A 20452-nucleotide genomic window follows, 5' to 3' on the forward strand; every position below is an offset into this window, starting at 1 on the left:
CAGCAACCTGAAAGGAGACTCTGGGGAGCACTTTGGTAGTTTCTTTGGTACCATTAACTAGAAGTCACGTTCAATAAAATGCTGAGATCCTGTCCAGTTTAATATAATGCTGTCTTAACAGTTAAATCTAAATCCTGCCAGCCTCTAGATTTTCCTTACAAATATTAGACCATTCCCTTGTCAGAAAACCCAAGGAACCGGCAGTCTTATTTACATGAATTTCATTTAAGAAAGGGTGGTTTCACAGGCTGGCATACTGAGTAAAAGCATAATCTGCATCTTTGAAGTTTGGATCGCTGACTGCATTTTATTGCTTTGTATATTCAGAATATTTTTACAAAGATTACAAAAAGTGGGCTGTGACCACTACAGTCGTTCTGATTTCTCAAATAGCTTGTGATAATGCTGGCAATAGCCCAGCCTGAAAGCTCCATGTACATAACTGCAGAAGCTGCAGTCAGTAGCTCATCAGCTAACAAAATGACTCTTGCAGGGATTTTAAGTTGTTGACAACAAGCAAAATGAATGAAAACTCTGGCTTGCCACCCTTGGCTTTTGTCTCTGAAGCTGGGTCGTGGGAGTATTTATGCAAGTCAGTGAGGTGGGACAAGCACAGAGGCCTCACCCGATGCCCTGAAGCAGCAGTTGCAGGGGGCTGGGGCTAATTCTCACCTGGTGCCTGGGATAAGTTCATGAGCTGCAGCTGGGGCTGTGGGGAGAAGGTGGGCTTTAGGGAGACAGGAAACAGCTGTAGAGCAGCATTAGACTCATAAAGGAGTAGGCAGCAGCGCTCTAGTAACCCAATAGCGTTGGTTTGTATTGCTGCTGCAGTGGGATCACTTAAGAATGAAGTACAGAAGTGACCACAGCTGAAAGGCCATTTTTTTTTGCAACTGTTTCTTCTCAGTTGCAGGTAAGAAAAAGATTTATATAATAGAGAGCTGAAAGTGTGAGGTACTACCTCTTTGTCTCTTCAGTGGTGAGGACTCAAAGGGTTTGCACCACTACAGTTTCTTTTAGCAGATTTATCTCCCTTCCCTTTAAAATCCAGGTTTATCTAACGTAAAACTCTGTGATTTGAGAACAGAGTGGTAAAACTTGTTTCAAGTGCTTAGTCTGCATCTACTTCATGGTCTTAGCCTTGGGAACTACTGAAAGGTACAATGTAAAAACACTGAAAAAAGCTGACTGTCTAAGAAACCCTACAGGAATCTTCTAAATCCACGTTCCCTTCCTTTTACACTTAATGCACCTGTTTACTTTCTTTGCTTTGATTAGAAGGAAGGGGGGGGGGGCAAGGAAAAAGGGGAAAAATGCAAAAAACTATGAACTGTCTCTGTCTCATTCAAAAAAAGCCTACTGCCTTCCTGGCTTTTACAGCTCAGTTAAACAGCAGTGAAAGCTTTAATGAAGCATGTGGTTAATCAAGCAATGGAAGAGTGCAGCTTTTTTTTTTTTTTTTTTTTTTTTTTTTTTTTTTTTTTTTTTTTTTTTGAGTAAGAGCTTAATCGCTGCAGCTTGCTTCCTAGCATTGTTCATCTTCAGGAGCAGTGGATTTATGTCGTCTGAATGCTTCAAAGACACTGATGCGGCTGAGCTTTGAACCCCTTCCCTGCTGAGGAAGTATCCCAGGAGGAAGGTGCCTTGGGCAGCCCCATGCCTGGAAGGCACCACCAGATAATTGTGGTGGGAGGGCGGCTGCCTGTCACTCCGAATAACAAACGAGAAGGGCACCATCCTTCTCTGAACTGTGCAACAGAAGAGCAACACTTAAAACGGAGATATGTGTGACAGGCTACATTAATTACCATCATTTGTTTTATGCATCTACCTGTTTGGTTTTTTTTTTTTTCTTTTTTCTTTGTAGGAGGAATTAAGGAGTAGGGGTTAGAACGGGAAACTGCTACTTCTGTCTTGTATGCTTCAAGATTTGTGCTGGAAAATCTTGCCTCTGCCAGGGCACTCCCCCTGCTAAATATGAGGCAAAAGAAAGAAAATCAAGCTCGATGTGCTGGATTTTTAGTTGTTGACATTATTTACTGTGCTCTTAAAAACCCCTGCCCTGAGGAGAATGAGCATAATGTGCTCCAGCAGCAAATATGCATAATAAAGAAGCGATTGCCTACGGTTTCCTGGGATTTCTTACTCAGTTCTGTACCTCCCTACTCCTTCATTGTTTCAAGCTAATGCGTACTTCAGTTCTGCCCGTGCAAATATTCAGGAAGGCTCCCTGCACCAAAGGAGAGGAAACGAATTATATTCAAATCACTGCTTCAGAGGCATAAGTTGTGTCTTGGCTTGCCAGAGACCTGGGTACATTCTTTAGCTGGCTGTGTAACTGCTGTTGCTGCTTGTTGACTCGTGCAGAAGTCTTTTATGTGGCACATCTTGTCGTGAGAGCGTTTTCTTTCCTCCACTGTTCAATCAACTCTGACTGCTAATCAGAATGTTGCTGGGTTAACAGGACTGATTAAAATTAAAATTTTAATTTTGTGTTGTAAACAATGTGGCACTTTAATATTTTTTCCTGTTATTAAAGATACTAATAATGCATCTAGTGTTTTGTGGTATGGTTTTCGTATTTATTTCTTGAAGCACTGACAAGTTTTGCTTAAGAGCTTCACATTCAGATGCCAGGATTTGTTTTCCACGTATTCTCTTTTTTTCAAGGGTGACTGAACTATACTTAATTATATTGGATATGGTTTGTTTTGTGTTCTTTTGTTGTTTTGGGGGGGTTTTTTAAATCTCATGGAGAAGAAATGTTTCTTTGACAACTGGAGACGTCACACTGTAACAAACAGCCATAGCATGCATGTTAGTCTAGTGAATCTACTTGTTACTGTAACATTGCTTATCTAGCTTCCAGGGGGGAAAAACCAGGAGCTAATTAGGTGTGGAAACACTGTAAAAGAGTGTTGGTCGGTTCTTGGAGACTTGCCTTGAGGGGAAGGACAGGGAGAGACTAGAAAGTCCTAGACAGCAAAATAAATTTGTGATGGGATGTTGAAGTCTGGGGATGAAAGGAAGAGAGAAAAGGAAGTGTGTGGTTGCATAAGAGGTCTGTTACCTGTCAGGCTCTGCAAAGCCAAAGAAAGCTTCTCTGAAAACAGGGTAGGGGGAAAGAACCTCCCTGTGATTTGGTGAAAAATAAAGGGAGTAACAAGGAGGGTGGAGAGTCTGAGTATGTCAGAAAACCATGTTCTTAAGTGAAGGAGTTTTCAAAGTGGCTAGGGAATATGTATGCCAAAAATCCCTGTATAACCTGTGTACCTTGGAGTCATTTTCTTCTCAATCGGTCAGGCTTTGTAAGTGCTTCTAGTGCGCTTGGTTACCATGAGATCACCGAGGAGCACGTTTGTGGTTGGTTTGTGGGAGTATACTGAAATTCCTGTGTGGACTGGATGCAGCTGGACTACAGCCTCTGTTCCAGGGAGTCCCACAGACAGTGGCTTTGGGGACTGCAAAGGAGGGTGACTGTATCTCACTGAGAGCTACATCTCTACCCTGAAAATAAAACTGACCGGTAGATTTCACGGTGCAGTGGCCCCTGGTGGCTTCCAGGTGTATGCTTTGACTGCTGCCTCCTCCTCCCTTCCCTGCCCTCTTACATTCTCTCATTGGAAGAGAGCATTCTCTCATTCTCCTGCAGATCCCATCACATCTTCTTCCAGAGCCTCTTTCTCTTCAGGGATTTCTACGGAGATGTAAGCAAGAGGGAATTGTGGCAGAAGCGGCATTGCCATGGGTCAGCATGGGTCCTTATTTGCCTGGCAGGGCTGTAGGTCTCTGCTCCTTCCATTGCCCTTCCCTGAAATATGGGGTCTTGCAGCACTACAACTGCCTCTGCTCTGGGTCATGTTGTGTGGAGAAGGGTGGGAGCCATGGTGAGTACTTCCATGTGAGGGACACTTCCCTTCTAGGACAACACCGTGGTTCAGGTACGATGGCTCTGGAAATAGGATGTCCCTGCTGCTCTTCCCCTCATTGTTTGTGCTGGCTTATCTTCCTCTTGGAAATGCTCCTGTATGAGCACAGGTGAGCCAAGTCACTCCCCAGCATGATACATCTGCCTGAGCCTGGGCCTTTGGGATCCTAGGCACCCGAGGACTGACAAGCCTAGAGAGAGGTCACTGATCATAGAACCACAGAACCATTAAGGTGAGAAAAGGTCTTTAAGATGATGAAGTCCAACCATCAGCCTAGAACTACCAACACTATGTTAATTGAACCATATCCTCAAGTGCTGTATCCACACGTTGTTTGAACACTTTTAGGGATGGTGACTCTAACACTTCCATGGGCAGCCTGTTCCAATGCTTCACAACCCTTTCTGTAATTTTTCCCCCTAATATGTAGTTTTCCTGGCACAGCTTGAGGCCATTTCCTCTTGTCCTGTCACCTGTGACCTGGGAGAAGAGACAAAACACTACCTGGCTACAATCTCCTTTCAGGTAGTTGTAAAAAGCCAGAAGTACTCCCCTGAGCCTCCTTTTTGCCACACTAAACACCCCCAGATCCCTCTGCTGCTTCTCATAAAACTTGAATTCCAGACCCTTCACTGTCCTCTGGACACACTCCAGCACCTCAATGTCTTTGTAGCAGTGAGGGGCCCAAAACTGGAGACAGACTTTGAGATGTGGCTTCACCAGTGCCAAGCACAGAGGGACAATCACTGCCCTGGTGTCCTGCTGGCCATGCCATTTCTGATACAAGCCAGGATGCCACTGGCCACCTTGGCTCCCTGTGCACACTGCTGGCTCATGTTCAGCCAGATGTCATCCAGTATCCCTAGGTCCTTTTCCACCAGGACAAATGTCTGGCATGGCTCTTGCTGTGTGGTGTAATAAAATGGTACTTTTATACATTTGGGTTGAACAAAAATCGCAATAGGCTGATCCCATTGTTCACTTCTGGCCAGTTCCTTTTCTGTTGATCATAGCTTAGAGTGCAAGAAAAGCTGCACCTACTCTTTGCTGTGAGCTAGGTAGCTTGTGTAAGTGAGTTTGCATAGTCCCCTTGCAGCTAAGATGAATGTAGTACTACATATTTCCTGTTCATGACAGAAAAAATATGTGCTTAACTATCCTTTAAGCCAGCAGGGCTAAAGCTGATGATGTACTTACATCCTTTCCTGACCCAAGGTCTATAAAGAGATGGAGCCTGATGTCCCTATTGGCATTCAAATATCTCCTTTCTGACAAAGTCTGAGAAAACAGAGCTTTACAGCTCAGTAATAAATATTCCAATTTGAGATTCTGCCCTCAAGTGGGGCTACACGTTACCTGGATTGATTTTAAATGCACTTTTAGCTTAGACTGAAGTAACTAAGGTATTCTTTCATATCCCCGGCGGGTTTGGGAATGGACTGGGGAAGAGCAAAGGAGAGCTGTTTCAGGTCGCAGTTTTCTCTAATGGGTAACTCCCTATAAAGTCGAAATACCTGTGTGGAATTGAAGCTTCACTTTTGTTTTATTTCAACCGCTTTTTAAGGTTAAGGCAAAACTACCAGTATCAGGCATGCAGAGCTGACTGACTTCACCTCAGGGAGAGGAGGAATATTGAGTAAGATGAATGATGTTTCTGAAAATTTGGCATTCAAGGGAGAGCAGGTCATGCGTTCACACCGCCAAATGTGTTTTCTTTCTAAAGAAAAATCTCCAAAAGAGAGAGAGGGTAGATTCTGATAACATCTGCAGGGCTTTTTTTCTGTCTCTTCTTGGTTTTTGTTTTGGGGTTTTGTTTTTTCGGGTTTTTTTGGTTCTTTTTTTATCCCACAGACAACTTCTGGTCCTGATATTTAAAATTCCTTCTGGTCCTGGTACTTAAAACTCTCTGGCACTAATACTTAGGAATTTCCTCACCTATGTCGTTTTTACTGACTACAGAAAAAGAGTCCTTTCCAGTGTGCATGCCTATACACATGTAGTAGACACCTCTGGTCCCCGCTCTCCATGCTGTGCTGCCCAGGAATGCCTGCAGATTGGGCAGTAACATTCAGATGTGAGCAGCGAGCACTGCAAAAAGCATGTCAGCCTACATGGGTTGTCTGTTCTGATTTGAAAAAATCTGTTGAAGGATGCAGCAGGGGAGACAGGCTGTGGAGAGGAACTTAGGAGGCCAACATCTAAAAAGGGAAGCCTCTCAAAAGAGCCAGGAGTTGTGTTTAAGGAAGGCAGATTGATCTCCTTGATGTCAGGCAATGAGACTTGACAGATGAGCAAAGTTAAAAAAAAAAAAAAAAAGCTTATCTCTAACCCAGAGATAATGTTAAGACCACTGGAAGTAGAGTGAACAAAAAATTGCATACTTGGAGCCTTGTCCCTATGTGTTGCAGGGCATGCATACCTTAACTTCCAGTTTCTGGGAGGAGAGGACAAAATTGCAGGACAATGCCTGCCCCAGGGGCTGAGCAGCAGCCACCCTGGGCTGCCCCAGCCTGGTATTTGCAGTGAACCTTCTGTGGCAGAGGGGAGAAAGCTCTCCCTCTGCTAGTGCATCATTGTCTTCTCAGCTACTGCATGGGCTTGCTGGGCAGGAGCCTGCAAGCTGCAAGGAGGCTTGTTGTGGTGGCCCTCAGCATGCTGCCTCAGCCTGGGATAAACAAAACCAAAATTAGTGGGGACTCTGAGGGGCCAGTGACATTTAGCCGCTGACAGAGAAGTTTCACTCTGTTTGCAAAGTGTAACTAAGGAGTGACTTGAGAGATGCTGGGTGAGATGTTATTAGGGCTTGGAAAAACACACTGAGACATTCCTGGTGCTCCTGGCTGCCATGCTCTGACCACTCTCGGGCCAGAACTGTGCCACCTTCGTGTTCTCTGGTGGGACCCCTCTCTGCTTCCAAACCTGCCTTTGACTCCGGCCAAGTTTCTTGATCTCATTGTGTTTTTGTTTCCTTCCCTGTGAACATCTCCTTTCCTTCGAGATATTGGAAATAGGGGTCATAAAAAATGGTGAAGGCTTTATAGTTATGACTCTCTTCCTGCATCTGTATGGGTCACGCACAGTACCACCACATGCAAGGTCTTGCCTGTGAGTAACATCAGGGTTCCTTGGATAAATGGAGACTACAGTTCTCTCTGCCTACTCTGCCATTTGCTTCTGGACATTTCTTTTCTGAGCTAAATTGAAATCCCAGGGTCATAGTCTGATCAAGCTTAACTGAAAAATATTTTTTGTATAGTTACAAAAATGAGAAAACTTGTTCATCCAAAACCTGCTATAAAAAACAGCTTTAAACAAAAGATAACATAGTCTTCAAATGATTTTTTAAAAAGACCCAGGTATCAAAATCCTCATCAGACAGTGAAGAAACTCAATCTTCTGTAGTTGTTCTGGCACATTGCATTAAATAGCTGTACCTACTCATGAAACAAATACATTTTGAAACTTGCTGTTTCCTTTTGTTATTTCTGATAGATTTTTATTATAACAATAATTCTTTGTTACTAGTCATTTTACTGAAAGTAATACCCTACCAAGTCTTCTTAATGGACAAATCTAACATTTAAATTCCCGAAATAGCAAGTTTTAAAATTTAGCTTAAAAAATGCAAATTAAAACCTTTTTTTCCTCTGTCACCTCCTAAATTCATGAGTTTTGTTCTCATTGTGTAGCAGATAATAGTTGAAAGATTGAACACATTTAACTATGTGGGGATATTTTTGCCAAGAGGGCATGGAAGGAAGAAGGACTGAGTGGGTTATTTGTCTGGGCGATGAGTTGATTAGATAAAGTTTTAGGTTTTGCTCATGGAGTTACTCAAAAACATAGTCAAAGAAAAAAGCGGTCGATTTTTTCCTCTTCCTTATTCCATATCCTTTCGTTGTATGCTTGCAACATCACATGCAATTGGTATCCATGGAAATTATATCAGGAGCAGCTGATGAACTCTTGGGAAATAAATATCCCATTTTCATGCAAGTATTCTAAATAGCAAAGAGGTGAGGAAGAAAAATGATTGATAAATAGAACTATTTCTATCTTAGAATATATTTCAGTTTTTTCCTTGAGGCAGCAGTAGATTTTTGAAATTGTGTTCTTACTGAACACAAACTTTCATAGACCAGTGTGTGGGTATGCAAGTTATGAGGGAGAAAGCAACATATAAAATAATGCACATTGATTTTGTGTGGAAGTGTTCTAGATACTCCTGGTGTAATTTAACTTTATTGTCAGAATACAATCCAATAACTTTAGAAGGAGTAGACACCTTCCATTTAAAAGCTAGATTGTGAGAGAGATGGATTACTTGCTGGGAGCCGGACGTTGGTGATTAGTGTAGTCTGTGTGACAGGAAAGTTGGATCTACATGCTCCCTTAATAATGCACTAAAATTCCACCTTTCTCTCTTCTTTTAAATGACGGAAGTATAGTATTGAAAAGATTGCTCTTTCTGTTGTAATTTTATTCCAAACCGTAGAATTTCCCTGCACTGATGTGAACATTTGCTTTCTGTCCTACTACCAGCACATTTTAATGCAGGCTCTTGAAGTGGAATGGTGTTCCAGTCTGTGTATCTGCAGCCAAGGAAGTAGATTAATTTCTTACATTTGCCTTCCTGAATCCTATTTCTGTTGAAAACGATGGATGGGAGCTGCAGTGAAGTAGATGCTATGATGATGATGTTATCAGAGAGATAGCAATAGTGGGAAACTTATAAAGAAATACAGTTTCCTGACAAAGAATCCCTCTAATACTCCTAGGGTACCATGGTGGGTTGACCTGGCTGGACACCAGGTGCCCACCAAAGCCACTTTGTCACTCCCCTTCCCAGCTGGAGGGGAGAGAAAACAGAACAAAAGGCAGGTGGGCTGAGATAAGGTCAGGGGCAGATCACTCACCTGGTTCAGACACCATCACAAGCAAAAGAGACTTGACTTGGGAAAATCGGTTGGATAATGAGAAAGAAAAATCTCAACACCAACTTCCCCCAACTCCTCCCTACTTTCCAGGCTTTTTTCTCAAGTCTCCACCTCCTCCCTTCCAGTGGCAGGGACACAGGGAATGGGGGCTGCGATCAGTTCATCACACCATGTCTCTGTTGCTCCTTCCCCCTCAGGGGAAGGACTGCTCACACTCTTCCCTGCTCCAGCATGGGCTCCCTCCCACAGCAGACAGTCTCCATGAACTTCTCCAGTGTGAGTCCTTCCCACGGGCTGCAGTTCTTTACAACTGCTCCAGTTGGGTCTGCTCCATGGGGTGCAGTATTTCAGGAACAGGTGACTCCAGTGTGAGTCCTCTGTGGGGTCATGAGACCTGGCAGAAAACCTGCTCCAGCATGGGCTCCTATCTCCATGAGTGCACTGCTCCTGCCAGGAACCCGCTCCAACATGGCCTTCCCATAGGGTTACAGCCTCCTTTAGCTATGCCCCTGCTTCAGCATGGAGTCATCTACAGGCTGCAGGTAGATACCTGCTACAGCATGGATTTCCATGTTCTGCAGGGGCACAGTTGCTGCACCGTGGTCTTTATCATAGACGACAGGGCAATCTCAGTTCTGGTACCTACAGCACCTCCCCCTGCTCCTGCACCAACCTTGGTGTCTGCAGAGCTGTTGCTTGCTCATATCTCCCTCTTCTCTGTGGCTTCAATTTGCCATTTTGGGCCTTTCCCTACCCTTCTTAGTTCTGTTATCCCAGAGGCACTACTATCATGGTTGATTGACCAGTGGTAGGTCCATCTTTGAGTTGCCTGGCATTGGTTCCATTGGACGTAGGGGGAGCTGGCAATTTCTCACAGAAGCCACCTCTGTAGCCCCTCTCCCACTACCAAAGCCTTGTCACACAAACCCAATACAGACACATGCATAAAGTACCCTTCCTTAATATTTTTGTTTGTTTTAGTAATCAAGATCCTCAAATCCCTTTCTCTGCCACTTTCAAAGAATGCTTCTAAGGACAAAAACATGCACACCAGTTGTGTGAGCTAGCTCTCCTCTTACATCTCTCCTCTAAGGCCTTTCAAGCAAGAACTTAATAAAAATGCTGTGGTAGTCACACACATGAACTACTTCTGAATTAAAAAAAAAATTAGAGAGCTAATTTCTTGCTTTATACATAACTCTGTATTTACCGCTGTATTGTGGTCATTAGAACTTTTGAGTTATTAAGATGGGAATCACCATGAGACTTGCTAAAAACATAGGTAGAAAGGGATTGCTGTCAGGGTCTAGAGCTGATGGAGTCTTGATCCATTTGGTAGGCATAGCCTTCACTAGGGGAGTTGTCTGGACCATCAAAACTGTCAGCAATCTAATCAAATACGTTTATGGGATGTCCAGGTGGACACTTGTCTTGGTTTAGGAAGACAGGTATCTGTTAGGTAAAATTACAATCAGAGGCTCTTTGGCAAAGATTTGGGAAATAGGAATAGCAGTTCTTTACTAGTATGTAATACAAAGCAAACAAACACAAAAAAACTCCCCCCCCCACCAAACAACTACAGCATTAATGACAAACGACAACAGTACTAAGAACTTTGAGGGCTTTGTTTCACAAAACCCAGGGCAGTTTGGTTTCGGTGTCCCTGCAGGATCTTCAGAGCACCAAGCTGGAACAGTGGAAAAGTCCCGGGCTGGTAGCTGGGATGGCAGGGTGTCCCGGCAGGCAGGGGCAGGATGTCCCGGCAGCGCAGGGAGTGCAGGGTCATGCTGCAGCAAGAGGAGCAGCGCCGAAGAAGCTCGAAGGCGAGGCAGAAAGCGCCCAGCTTCTCCTCGGCGTGCTTTGCGGCGGCTGAGATCCTCGAGGAGCGGCCGACACGCGTCTCCCGAACGCCGGAAGCAGAAAAAGCACGCAGCTGCCTCAAGCTGTGTCTTTTACTTGCGTTATCTCTCTCTTCCACCTTTTGTCCATTTCTTTGTTTCAGCCAAGCACTCTCAAGTATCCAACACCCGGTCCCTTTGGCAACCTGTGGGGAAAAAATTCCCCAGAGAAAGAAGGAACAAACCCAACCCCCAACATTATCCACCCCGAATTTTTTTCCCATACAAACATATTACATTGAGTTTTAATTATTAAAAATACATATATATATATATATGCAAATATGGATGCAGCCACATTGTCATGGGTAGTTCACCCCAAAACAAGGTCCCCTTGAGGTATGCATCGGGTCTCTCCATCTTTTTGCATCACCCACCAGGTGCAACCTGGTCCCTGAGCGAAGACAACACTTTAATGGGGATCAGTGTTGTATCAACTAACACACACTTCCCCCTCAGTTTGATGAACAAACATATAACAGCGTATTACTAGGATTATGTTCCTGTAAACTCAGGCAGCTACTATTTGGTTTCTATGCTGCAACAACATTGATTGTCTCAAGATTTCAGTTTGATGTGGTCTATTTAAGATGCAATTTAGTCACCAGAAGGTAAATACCAAAGATATTCACAGCCAATCCTTAGTAGGAAAAGGGGACAGGGAGGGAAAGACGGTCATTAAATCTCACTGACTTTCCCCCCCTTTTTTCTTAATTGTGGACAAATCAAGGTCAAATTCTTCTAACCAAAGTGGTACATGAGGCTCATGTGTCTGAAGTGTGATAGTGTGATAGTTTCTTTTCATCAGCTGAGTGTGAGGAAAGTATTGCATTCCGCTGTGTTTTAGACTTCCAGCATGAATGAGGAGTTAGTTGGGGTTATTGGGTCTTGCTCCAGGCAATTACACAGGTAATTCCCCTCAAGTCCACCTTGCCTCACTGCAAGCCTCCATAACCACTCTTCTCTACCCTGATAAAAGAGAGAAGAAAATTACTTCATTTGGGAAAAAACATCTGAAACACTGAAAGTCTCTGTGAGGAAGAAACATAGGAAAAGTCTATCAAGTAGAGTAAGAGTTAGTCAATAGAACACAATAGATGAGTTTGCAATGGGATTCAATAGGTAAAAAAAACAAGTGTGACTTTTGGACTATGTCACGGAGAAGAAAGAAGTTTACAGGACTGTTCTTCAAGGTATCCTTCACACTGGTAGGTGCTAAAGTCCTGTCTGGGGCAGTTTCTGCTTCAGGTAGTACACAGAGGGTGAAAAGATAATTAGGAACCCAGGATTGAGGGGAGAACTCAAAATGGGTAACCCCTTTGAATGATGCCTGAATGGCACTAAGGTGTTCTCAAATATTTGAAGTTATAGAGAGGGACTACTTGGTACAGAAACCTGTAACAAGGGACTCTTATGGGACTAAGTATGCTAAAAAAGTATGCTAAAAAAAAAAGGAAAATTAAATATTCGGAGGAATTTCATTCTGAGAGTGTCACTGCAAATAGCCACGCAGCCTTGGGGCCCAAACCATTGTTGCACAAAAATCTCTAGCTTGATTTGTATTCCAAACCAACAGATACTTGAAGGTTTGAGGGCTTCTTCTCTCTTTATTCCTTTTCCTGCTGTTGTTCAGTGGAGTATATGTTAGTATATATCAGACATGGGCTGAGAAAACAGAAAATGTTGGCATGAGTGTTTGCTTAAGAGGGATTTTTTTTTTCACACCATATTGACTTGTCCCTGCTATGGAACATGCTACCACAGTTTCCACTGCAATCCACATCTTCAGGCATCTGCAATTTGCTGCAATAAAACTTCCAGCCTGAAATTTCCCTCCTGCTGTTTGGTTCCAGTGCAGAGCAGTTATACATTTAAAACACTTATTTTAAATGCTTTTTAAACTAGATTGCCAGAATAACTGCTGATGTTTCCACCTGGAGAAGAGTGGAGAAGAGTTTGACAGTGTGGTGGTCTCATGGTAGGAAGGGACAATATTATGACATTGGGATGCCAATTGTCACTTGTGTGACACAGGTCAGAAATACTGAGTATTTAACAGCTGAATTGTCCCAATTGTTTTGATAGTATAGTGATTGCTTAGCCTGCCAAGCAAATAATTAATTCTGAGCATATATTTAGCTCTTGTGGCTGGCAGCCACCTTTCTAACTTGGTACTATGGAGTTGGTACAATTAGGCTAAGGCAGAAGCCTTCAACCAAAGATTAATGAGCAGGTTAACTTTGAGCATGTAAATAATCTGCATTCTTTAAAAGGTTGTGTGTGTATTTAAAGAACAAAATACCATAGCATGCCCTTCTAGACCTTCCTCACTACTCTTTCGTGTACCAAGACCACCAGGACCTCTCTGTGACCTGTGTTTATGGTTGTAGCAAATCTCCCCATCGTTTCTAAGAGCTGGTATGACGGCTTTCAATTGCTTCCAGAGAAGAGTCAAGCTCAGTTGTTGGGCAATACTCAGCATACCCCAACAAGGAAATTTTTATTCTCTTACAGAAGTAGAAGTGAAAGTTGACATTCAGGTGATTCGCAGGTTCCTCCTCTACAGCTTCAGCTGTGAAGAGAGAAGGTCCAGCACAGCGGACAGAGGCAAGGAAGGACATATGTGCATGTGCTATGTTTGGGGTTTAGTCCCTTACCTGTAAATTGAAATAGACCAATTCTACTCACTAGTAGAGTAGAATTTTGGCCAGTCTCACGGTCCTTTTAATTTTCAATCTCTTACAAACTGGAATTTATTTGTAAAGGGCCCCTGATATCATTCTCAAATATGGCACTGATTAAAGACCCAAAAGTAAAACAAATTCTGCTTCCCAAACTCTGGGAACTGACGTTCTCTTTTGTTTACTCTACCTCCCAGGTGCTTGCAGATTAACAGTGCAAAGTCAAAGGGAAAAAAAACAAGGACTCAGTATCATCCACCTTGCCTTTGACTCTCTTCACACTCTGTCACAACCTTAATGTAATTTAAGATATCTAAGAGGTATTCATGGATATGCTGTCTGATGCTCTGAATCCTACAGAGCCTTTTAAAAAATGTATGAATTTGTAATATAAAACAGGTAGTTGTGTGAGTCAGCTAAAGCCATGCTTACTTTATAATGGATAAGTGGCAGTGAGTGCGGTATAGCTTGCAATATCCAAGGGGGATATGTACCCACCTGTGATTAACCTTCCTTGGCCATTAAATGTCACAGTTGGTGCATACACATGGAGCAGAAAGAATACATATTTGTCAGTAAAAAGGTGACTGTATGAAAGAAATCATGAAGTGACATTTTCAGTAGTTTTGTCATAACTGGAGCAAGGAGGAAAATTGCTTTCTGTAAATCTTGGCCCAACAGAACAAAACACATTTCTTTCTAGTTGGGAAGCCATACTCATAGACATAATGAAAGCATTGTGAGCTCTGACTTTTGCAAACTCTGATAGAAACCAATCTGCAATCTTGACAGATATGAGCTTTTGCAGGATGCACTGTTCATTTACAGAAGCTAGAGACCTCAATTAATTTATGAATGAGGACAGCAGGCTGTGAACTCCCCAGCTCAGCCTAGGTGGAGATGTCCCTGTCTGAATTTATGTTCCAGTAATTTAAAAAGATTTATACAAAGGTTTTCTTTCATTTTGAGAGTGGATTAAAATTCTAATGGAAACCATTTGTATGCATTTGTTGAATTGAATAATATTTATTGCTGTATGAAAAGAGGAGTAAAATAAGAAAGAAATGCTGAAATACCTTGCTATCAATAAAGTTAGTGAGGCAGGAATAAATAAGTAGAGAGGCATAAAGAGCCCAAAGCAAAAAGGAATACTTAGTAGGGCCTGTAGAAACCCCAGTGTTTTATAAAAACATAATCAAAGCAATTTGCACCTGTTTCTGAACAAATACATAATAGGATGCTACCCTACCCAGTGTGCATGGTCTGTCAGTTCTTTAATTCATCTAGGCAGATGCAGCACGAAGAAAGTACAGCTTCATCATAGACATACTGATTGCAGCTTGTAAAATGCACTGTCACTCTGGTAGGGTTGTGATTTTCTGAGAAGGATGTGATGGTCACACAACATATTCATTTATTCCAGGAAAAACTTTTTTGAAGGCTCCTAGATGACTTTACAGCAGAAATCCAATTGCAGGAGAAGATATTATTAAGGTTTATGCTTCTGAAGCCCATTAACTCGTAACCTTTGTTCCAGTATGACCATATTGGCTGGTATGAAGTTTAGTGATTTGCTTTTGAAGGAGTGGTTTACAAGCACCATACAGGGGCCTGTGCCAACACAACATGACTATACAGGAAGAGGAATAAACTAGAAATATGCCTGATCAGTAATTACTATAATTTTACTTGGCATTTGTTTTCTCTGAGCTATGATTATCAATAGAGTCAACCTATGGGAGTTTTGCATGAAAAGGAGCATGTAAATATCTGAGCTGTTTCTGAAAAGACTTTTTGGTGAAAGAAATGTACTTTCATTAGCTGAAATGGTAAAGAGATTGCAGGTTCTCCTAAAGCTAGTGGCAGCACACACAGGTGCAAAAGTATTCTCCCTGAATGACGCAGTGTGGGATCCTGTTTCTGCATCTGAATGCAGAAGTCCAGCCAAAGTGCTGGCATTACATAATAACAATAAAATGTAGATAAGCTAAAGTAAATTTTGGCAAGGACTGCAATAAGCTCAGCTAACATGCTGTACAGGCATGTGCACCAGAATAAAGGAAGGGGTGTCAGAAGGGAAAGTAGTGCTGAGGAAGGAGCCAGTTCTTGGTGGGATGGGCTGTGTCAGCAAGAAAACTCTGATAAACGAGTAAGATTTGAAAACATACATTCTGTATGCTCACAAGTTAGTTTATATAATGCATATGTTATCCTGAAATGATCAAACATATCTGGGAAAAACAATATGAACTAATAAATTTTTTTTTCTTTTGGCATTCCTCATGCCAAATCCATGAATTTAATTCCATTGGTCTCAAGATAAAGTGACTTTTGATGATAAATATCTGGATATAAATGAAGAACTAATGCCAGATGATATAGACATCCTAAAATGATGAGAGTTAGTTGTGAAAGTATAGATGTGTTTTAAAGGCTGGCCAAATCGAACGTAGAACCAATTTATGACATCTTTATTAACATTAAATAGTATTTTGTTTTATCTGTAATTCCACTGATGATTTGTTAATTTATAGTAAGAATTTCATCCGTGAAAACCAGAGTTCACAGAGCATAAAATAATAGGAATCTCCTTAAAATCAATAATATTTTCATTAATTTCTAAAAGACATCAGCCAAAAAGATTAGGTGCTATCCTTTAAAGTGTATACATATTTTGATAAACTTTTTAAAAAGGTAAAAATCTGGCTCATTTTTCCAAGTATCTGAGCATGTATGCTAGGTTTTTCAGAAGAGAAAAGTGGCTCAGCCAAGCTATTCTACAGCATTTTTTTTTTCCTGGGCTATCTGGTGGCAAAAGCATACATAAATTGCTATCCCTTTATTGTATGACCACCGGGAATGTAAATATTTTCCTCCTACCTTTTATCTTAACTTATGGATCATTGAACTATCCAGGGTATGGGGGATGTATTTTATTTTTCTTTTTTTGCATGGGGGGGTGGGGAGGGGCAGTAAATTAACACAGTGCATTTTCCTTCCACCCACGTTTTTCACTGCCTTTAGGGATTTCATTGGATAAAGGCCCCACTAATGGAAATGCAAATTTTCTACCTGTCATAGAGTTCTTTTGATTCTTTTGACTCCGCTGTTTGTCATAGCAACACTTTCCTCAACAGCATGGCTATTTTGACTTCCCAGAGACCAGGGGAATTGAGTCTGTACCTACCAGGGCTCTGCTTGTCCTAGCAGACAGTAAAGAACATTTTAATGTAAATTTGAACAGGAAATATTAGCCTCTTTAATTCTCCATTATAAATAAAAACCTATATAGATTGATTTATTGTAGCCAGTCACCCATTTCCAATTTAATAGTTTTGTTACACTTTCATAGACAGCAACTTCTTTCATTTTCTAGTGATACATTAGTGATTCTGTTTTGATAATATTCCATCTAATCTAATGTTATCTTTTGAGGATTGGTTGTAGAAAGCTACATGCAGAATAGTGGAGAGATCCTTGGGCTACATGATTTAGCAGATTAGAAAATGTCCTTTGTCTTTACTATTCCACTCTAAATAGATCAAACAGCCTTGCTGAATTTTAGTAGTATAATTATGCAACATACTTTTAAGAGTACAAATAGAGAAATTAGTCTCCATGTTGTCACATTTGGGTAAGAACTGAAAAATAAGCTGTATATCCTCAGTAAGAGAAAACCTTTTCGTTCACTTTTTGAGAGTTTGCACTTTTATTACTATCTAAATCTCAGTGGCCACAAAAGGTTGTGTTTAAGGTGAACAGTAAATTAAATCCTCATGCTTTTCAAGCAGTCTGTCAACTTCCCAGTGACTTGGGAGATCCAGGAATTTGTGTGCCATATGTTAGTCCAGATGAACAATAACAACAGTATATTTTTACATAGCTAACCTTCATGTTTGGCAGCTTTCTCAGTGTACTTTCTAGCCTAAGCAACACGTTCTCTAACTCTTCTCCCCCTGAAACCAATTCCTTTGAGTAATCATACTTCTTTTTTTAGTCCTGACCTCTATTTTTTTTTTTAAATTTTTAAATTTTGTCTAGTTCTTTTCTTTCCTGGAGGGCTCTGCTTATTCCTGTGAAATTGTAGCATTTGGTCACCTCCACTGTCCTTGAGTCTTTCTTCTCTTCCTGATCCACTCATCCTTCACTAGTGCCCTTTACAAAGTGTCTCTCACCATTTCTGATTTGTCTCAAAGTGGAAGGAAGGCCCTTTCCTTCTCTGCCCAGTTTGACCCTTGGATGTAAGCAGAACTGTGGAAACTCACGGCTAGAACTAATACCTCACCCCAGTAACTTCTGCAGTTCATGCTCTCTGTGTTAAACCAAGGTTCTATAGCGTCGTTTAAAAAATGAAATGCCATAGTGTCATTCCTGCCTGAACAGGCAGGTACTTCTTGTAGGCATTGTCTAGGTTCTAGTTCCAAACTGTATTTCACTGGTTGAAGAATAAAGTAAAGGAGCTAAATGCCTGACAGGTATGGATGGATCCCCTTGCTTGCAAGGGTGTTGTGGTACAACAGAAAGCAAAAGAAAACTAAAGTTCTCACATGACAAAGATCTTCACACACATAAATTCTCCCCTCTGCACAGACTGGAGGAGATCAGCAGCAGCCATTGTGAAGGCAAAAAGTGGTTCCAAAATGCTGCTTTCTGCAAAGAGACCATTCCACTGAAACGGATGATGCTTTCCAAGGCTGGAGTTGCTACAAAGTATTTACTTAGCTGTAGAGATCATAATGTTCCACAGTTTATCTGAATAATTAATTTGCTATACTGCACAAATCATTATTGCAGAGCTTCAAAACACTTACTGACAATGTGGTCTTGGCAAAGTAAGTATGAGTCTTTTTAATGTATAGTTGTTGAAACAGAGAGAAAGGAAACCTGTGTTTCACGCTAAGCTGTGCTTTCCAGAGAGATGGAAGGCATCGACTCTAATATTGATTCCATGAAGATTTTTGTTGCTTTATATTTTAAGAACACCCCTCTTCCCCATCCTCTCTTAGCAGATCAGATGTCACTTCACTTTCCTTTTCTTGAAATAACACTGGAAGCAGATTGTTGACAGCTTTGGGCTTCTGCACAGTCAGCATTACAAGAGAGCAGTATAGACAGGAACAGAAGTCAAATGGCCTCCCAGGAGCTCCAACCCATTAAAACAATTGCTAAGGGCACAAGAGTACAATAAACATCTGTGGTTTGTCTCCCCAGCACACCACATGCCTTTCAGTTTGCCTCTGCATGGAAAAGGTTTTAAGTGGTCTGATAGGACCCAGATGTGAACTTGCAGAGTTCAAGGCTCTCCAGGTCTTGAATTTTGGTTCCAGGCTGAGGCTAGGAGTCCTTGTAAAGTTAGGTTCCAGATCAATGATCAATACTTCCTCAGATTTGACAGCCCTTTAACAGTACTTTCCATTATTGGCTTTGTTTTGCTCTTTGCAAGCATTCTGATCTACCTGACAAACCTCATTTGAACTAAATACCTCCACTGCAACGAAGAAAGCAAGCACCTTCCTAAGGTTCCCAGGGCAGGCTGCCTTCCTTGAGTCAGTCACTGGTTTTAGCTAAATTGGTAAAAAAATATAAGCCCTGCCACATAATCATCAAGTTGCTGCTACGGAACATGGGCAGAGGAAAGGAATGGTACCACCAAGGATTTCTTATAACAGAATAGATAAGGCAAAGATACCAGGGAGAACCAAGGACTGTCCTGGAGACGTTGCAAGAGAGCATCGATGGAAGCTGGTTAACTGTCCTGGATGAACAATGTCTCAGGAGGTATCACCCACTGGTGACTTAAATAGGGAAGCTCAATGTCTGCCTGTTCTGAAGTTACACACTTGGTGCTGCAGTTCTGCCATGCAGAAACAGTGTATCTTTCTCACTAGGGACTAGAGATGATATTTGCAGGTACTGGAACTGAGATAGGGAATCCCAGAACCAGTCAGAATATGTGGGGAGGGAGAAAAGCAAATGAATGTAATCTTTCACTCTGCAAAGTTTTTGGTATAGGAATTGTTCAATCATAGAGCTGATTCCTGAAAAACTGTCATGCAAAGAAGACTAGAAATAAAGAAAGAGAGCTTGGGACTGCTATAGGACGGCCACTGCAGAAAGGAGATGAGTCTGCTTCCTAACTTTGCAATGAGGGGTGAGGGGTTCTTGTCAGCACGGCTGGGACAAGTTTAAGGAGTTGTAAGCAGGGACGATAATCACAGCACTCTGGCAGGTGGGAAGACATTGCAATAGAAAGGATGACCTGCACAGAGTGAGTTACTGCCAGATGGCTCCCAGCTGGGGGACTTAAGGAGACTGTGATCTGGTTTAATCAAATGCCTGGCACCTTCTCTCTCTGCAGTGTCCAGAAAGACAGCCCTCACTGCCAGTGACAGAAAGAATCAGGACTGATGAGACTGCCTTTTACAAACACAGTCTGGACAGTGCATGTAATTCTTTTTGTTTGCTTCCTCTCAGTGGCATTACCTTGAATATGAGGAAATTAGGGAGAAAAATTGCTATGAGCTTTGTAGGCCCTTTATTGCTTTAATCTCCTCTCCTCTTTGCCTTATATTTTTTGTCTCTTGTCATCCATCTTTGCAGAGACAGTGACCAAGTTAAGCTAAATAGCCTTTTAGAATTGTTTGCAATTAATTTATTTTCTGCTTCCAGAAACTGTTTGAAATTTTCTAAGTGTGTTATTTTCATTAGGACTAAATTTTCAATGCAAATTCTGGAAATGCTAGAACAAGAATTCAACACATGTACTGGATTTAAGGAGGGAAAAATACCTGTCATGTCTATGGGGTGAAGAACTAGACTACATGATCATGATTTCTGTGATTCCCTTTAGCAGGACACAAGGGAAAGGCAAGAAAAACTGCTCCATTCTGGAGCACTTCCCTTATAGAAATTTGAGATGGTGGTTGTTAAGGTTGGTGTTACAAGAGGCTCTAAAGTAACCGGGTGAGCCTGCTGGACAGTTAGTGCAGGGCCTGCAAGGGCTGTTT

The 20452-nt window shown here is 41.8% G+C and overlaps 1 long non-coding RNA gene across 1 annotated transcript; it reads left to right on the forward strand.

Moving 5' to 3' along the window:
- The first annotated feature begins 728 nt into the window (after positions 1 to 728).
- LOC136290621 (uncharacterized) lies at positions 729 to 2553 on the forward strand. Its single transcript, XR_010721254.1, has 2 exons — positions 729 to 913; positions 1546 to 2553. It is a non-coding gene; the product is annotated as an uncharacterized lncRNA (long non-coding RNA).
- The last annotated feature ends 17899 nt before the right edge of the window (positions 2554 to 20452 follow it).

Source organism: Chamaea fasciata, unplaced genomic scaffold (assembly GCF_029207755.1).
Source record: "Chamaea fasciata isolate MVZ Bird 193981 ecotype frontalis unplaced genomic scaffold, bChaFas1.0.hap1 SCAF_6, whole genome shotgun sequence".
In the NCBI taxonomy this organism is placed as follows: Eukaryota; Metazoa; Chordata; class Aves; order Passeriformes; family Sylviidae; genus Chamaea; species Chamaea fasciata.